This window comes from Centruroides sculpturatus, unplaced genomic scaffold (genome assembly GCF_000671375.1).
Source record: "Centruroides sculpturatus isolate CEXI.00-Female unplaced genomic scaffold, Cexi_2.0 scaffold221, whole genome shotgun sequence".
Taxonomy (NCBI): Eukaryota; Metazoa; Arthropoda; class Arachnida; order Scorpiones; family Buthidae; genus Centruroides; species Centruroides sculpturatus.
Window position 1 is genome coordinate 723,026 of NW_019384612.1, and position 5,135 is coordinate 728,160.

At 32.1% G+C, this 5,135-nt stretch overlaps 1 long non-coding RNA gene across 2 annotated transcripts; it reads left to right on the forward strand.

The window, feature by feature from the left end:
• The first annotated feature begins 2,676 nt into the window (after positions 1-2,676).
• LOC111625282 lies at positions 2,677-4,717 on the forward strand. Of its 2 annotated transcripts, XR_002756703.1 has the most exons (4): positions 2,677-3,068; positions 4,164-4,233; positions 4,342-4,437; positions 4,522-4,717. It is a non-coding gene; the product is annotated as an uncharacterized LOC111625282 (long non-coding RNA). The 2 variants fall into 2 exon arrangements; XR_002756702.1 differs by lacking the exon at positions 4,164-4,233.
• Positions 4,718-5,135: the final 418 nt, after the last annotated feature.

Genomic DNA, 5,135 nt, shown 5'->3' on the forward strand with positions numbered 1-5,135 from the left:
ATCACAATTTATCTGCATTCTTTATCTATAAACGTCCCTCTTTACATATATTTTATCATTAAATTCATAATACTTTGAGTTATATTCTTCACTGACCAATAGGGGGGAAAAATTCCTTCATTGTCACCACACCCAGATCAACTTATTACTGATCACTAGAAATTTTATTTTAATTTTTTTAAACAAATAATTGAATCATTCAACAATGCCAATAGTTTTTAAACAAAAACGCATCAAAAAAATAAACTTTTTTTTATTAAATATTTCTATCATTTATAGTTTCATTTGTTTATTAAATCAATTTTCAAGGTTTATACCGTTAAATAAACAATAAAATGTTGTGTTTTATTGTTTATTTTTACAATAATAAAGTCAAATCGTCACACAAGAAGTGGACACAAGACACTACTCACATACTTAAAAACACACACACGAAACACACAAGAATTGTTAAACATAAAAATAAACGATTAAAACAAAGCTTATTCGATCATCAATTAGTTTTAATTAATGGTTAAACAAATATCTCTCGTCTATTTTTAAGCATTTACTTCATTATTAGATTGAAAACCGGCTTTAGAAAGTTCTCCCTCGACCAAACCATCGCTTTTATTTACCTTTATTTATATATAAATTAACCAGAAATAAAATATAATAAGTTACTTACTACTTATATAATGGAAAATAAGAATAAATTGGGTTGTAACGAATATAAAAAAAATCACGTCGATTAACTATAATATTTCGATTTTTAAAATATAATTTGATAGATTTACAACATCTATCAACCGTCCACTCCCTCACACACTAAGACGACGATGACATCATTTCTGTATCAATCCGCTTATAAGTATTTTAATATAAAATAAATTTATTTATAAGTGTAATTAGTGCTGGAAAATGTTAAATAATTCCACGTTTCGAAAAAATATTCCGTTTCTTCAGCCTTTTTGTCTTCATTTGTGTATTAAAATATAGAAAACACGCAGAACTATATGTCGGAATGACCCATCACTTAAAAAAATACACACTTTCGACCGGCGTCGCTTTTGTCACGTGAAACTGGTCATCGTTTGGCGTGACTTTTGTCTCATCTTTTTCTTTTTTTTTTAACTTAAAATTTTTATATCGATTTTTTTATTATTTTTTTATTATTTCTTTTATTATTTTAGTTGAAAATTTAATATACTGTATAATCTAATCACAAAATTTATAAATTCTTTATATATATATACATACATATAATAAAGATAGGCGCTATCTTATCTTAAAGCGCTTCGTAATTACATAAAGCAAATATTAAAAATGCTTAAGGTTTTTTACAAGTAAAATATTTTTAAAAATACACTTACATTCAGTATAATAATAATAATAATTTATTACAATATTTAAAAAATATAAAAAGTTTTATTTTAAGAGAACATACAAAAAACAATTATTTAAAACAATAAATAAAATATTTGCGATTAAAAATAGTTATTAAATATTTTTTATTAATAATATACAAGTACTTAAAATGACTTTTTTCGTATTTATTTAAATTATATTTTTTTAAGTTTATATTATATTCAAATTTTTTTATTAATAGACATTTTTGTCGTGTTTAAAAATTATAAAAACAAAAATAATATTTGAATTAAAATTTTTAATTATTAGTTAATTCCTTTTAAGCATACATTTGGATTCGATCAACTTTAAAAAAGTACACAGAAATGACAAAAAGCTAAATCAGCAATTGATGTGATTTGAGACGAAAAAGACTATTATTATTTAATATTTATATATTAGATATTTAATTGTTTTTAAATATTTTAATTATATTTATTTATGTCTCTAAATATTAATTATAACTATTTTATTAATATAAATTACTGGTAATTAATTCATTTCAACTAAAAAACGTAAACAATTAAATGCACATTAATATAAATAATTCACTTGCATTAAAATAAAATTAATATTAATATTTACTTTTTAAAATATAAAATAAAAAATGGTGTTAAATCTTCAAACAAAAAATTTTACTTTTTTGAATTTAATTTTTTTTTATGATTATTAAACGATTGTCGAACGATGAAAGCGTCCTCTGGAAATTGATAAGACAGAGAAAAAGCGCACAAATTTTTTACACGCGCACAAGCGGAGATGACGATCACGTGACTCGGTAATTGGACAGCAATTTGAAAAAATTGTAGACCTATGTTGTCCGTCCGTCCGTCCGTCCGTCCTTCCTTAATCTCGAGAATGGGGTTAGATAGATGAAATCCTAGACCAGATGCGGAAACCTCGGGGGCAGGGGACATCAACTATATCCGAACGTCTGATACAAACCGGAAATCACGTCATTTCAATTCAAAACTTTACCCCTAAAAACAAATTAACATATGACCGGCACGACTCTATTATTAAAGGAAAAGTGTGATGTACAGAGGCAAGTCACTACTAATTTGAGGTGGAGAGCATATATTTTAAATGAAAAATATGATTAAAAATTGCAGCCAGGCATTGTGACCGTGTCACGATAAATAATCGCTCGTTTACATTAGCATCATACTGTATCCGTATTGGAAAGGGTCGATCGCTTTATTTACTTCTAATCTCCACGATTATTATGGTTAAATGTTGCTCGGCATTAAGGACACAGACAGTTCGGCAGATTTGCCAACTCTCTTTCCTGTCGCCACGAGGGGGCGCCAAGTGAGCGTTCGCTATGGCGACGGGTGAAAATGTCTCTTGATACGCTGTATTTTGTAAAAATTATAAAAAGAAAACGCTTCATTTATCATTTTTTACGTTTCCAAAAGACGCAGAAAAGTACTGTATTTGCTTTGCTTAGTTAGGAATACGAATCTAATATTATGTTGAGACGTAATTTACGTGGAAAAATTATATGACTTGTGTTTACAGACGAACTCAATGGTTGGATTTTGTCAAAAGAGTCGATCTGCTAGACAAATCTCCGAAAATGTTACGTAGAAACTATCAGGTATGTGCAGCCCACTTTGAAGACGACCACTTTATGAATAAGACGAAAAATAAACTTGTTTGGGATGCTCTTCCAGCTATTGGTAAGTTTTGAAATACAAACCAGTGGCTGCTACAATTGCAGATGCGAGTGATGCTGTTAAGATCTTAACGGAGCTACGGAGCATGTCCTAGAACAGAAAAGTCAAAGTAACCGTACCTCTAAATGTGACTCTTTGTGAGATGGTGATTGCGAGTCACGTGCTGCGTGCTAAGACTGTTTAGCACGTGCAACTGTGCCGGCTTCGAGTAGCCTACTCGATGTATAGATTTAGGAGGTGCGGGGGCTTGCCCCCGCTCGGGCGCCCAGGTGAAAGCGGTGACGAGAACCAAAGTGCGTGACTAAGTGTGGAGCGTGGGTCGAGGCGAGCCTCGGCAACGACGAGAGTGAAGAATAGCTAGAGTACCGGTTTGAGGAAAAACTGTTTTGGGTCGGAAATTAATGCATTTATTATTTGTTATGGGCACCACTCGCAGTACCTGTAACGTAACTTGCTTGCGAGCTTGACGTTCGCAAGCAAGATGGCAACCGGAACTGCGGCCGTTTGGTTCCGCGTTTTGAGTTGAGTATCTTGTAAATGGTTGGGTGTTGGACTTTTCTTTATTCTTTGCCGATAAATATCGTTAGAATGTCTCGTCGCCGTGCTGTACCGACTGTTAAATGCATGATGGGCTTAGCAGAGTACGCGGCGTGACTCCCTACGGCTCCTGGAAGTAGGCTTTAAGCTGATTTCGGAGGGCTATATCTCGCAAAGCTTCACATTTAGATGCATGGTTCCTTTGACTTTTTGCTCCTATGAGCATGCTCTACAACTCTGTCAAGGTTCCAACAGTGTCATTCACATCTGCAATCTTACCCAGAGAGGGCCAAAGGAAACACTAGTAAATTTTCTAAAAATCTTTTTCTAATTAAAATTCAGTTTTTATTTATATTATGTCATGTTTTCTATTTCTATACTACTTACGAATTAGTGGTTGCATTAGATGGGAATTTTATTGAGTTTGCATTAAAAAGATTTTATCTGTTTGACTTGGCTTTTCAAGATTAAATCTTGAGTGTGCCATTGATACAAACTATTCTTTATTTTGTTATTATTTTCATTTTTTGAAAATATGTCACATTTCATATATTATTATAGAAAGAAATCCATCTTGGAAAGATGTAAAAAGGTAGATCTGCAACAATTTGATAATGGTGAAATCAAAACTGTATGTTTGCTAGTTTAAGAGAATAAAATATGTAAAATATGTTTTTAAATGTATATTGTATTTAATATATATGTAATGTGTATGTATGTATATTTTTATTTATTATAGATTTTGAATTCATCTGAAAATATTCAGAATAATATCAATATGTCAGATGGCATATCTAAAATCAGTCAACAGTATTCTGAGGAATAATTTCAACAGGTAAGAATTTAAATAATTTATTTAAGTCAATTCGAATTCAGCAGCATTATTTATTTAACTTCATATTTTCTATTTTATTTATAGAAATATCACCCAAGAAAAAGAGATTTATCTCATCTAATCCATCACCAAGGACTGAGCATTTAACATCATATAAGCTTTTACGAGGGCTGTTCGAAAAGTTCGCGGCCTTGCCTATATGCGGCGCTGCGATCAATTTAATTTTTGGCGGGAATAATGCAGCCATCCTTGCTAAAGATACGATACCAATTTCCGCTTGATTTGTTGTAAAGTTTTGCCACGACAGCTTAGCAGATAGTCAATGTGCACATGTTTTGTCAAAAATGGAGAAGACAGAGACTTGTGCGGTCATAAAATACCTGACGAAAAAAGGGTTGACCGCATCTCAAATCAAAGCTGACATGGATGAAGTTTTGGGAGAGTCTGCTCCTTCGTACACCACTGTGAAAAAATGGACAGCCCTTTTTAAATCTGGCAGAGAGAGTGTGAAACATGACCCTCGCAGCGGACGGCCGTCAACTGCTGTCACTGAAAAAAATATCGACAAAGTTTACGATTTGGTGTTAGCAGATCGCCGTTTGAAAACGCGTGAGATAGCTGAGACAACAGGCATCTCTGTCGACCGAGTGCACCACATCCTAACCGAAAATTTGGGTATGACGAAGGTCTCAGCAAGT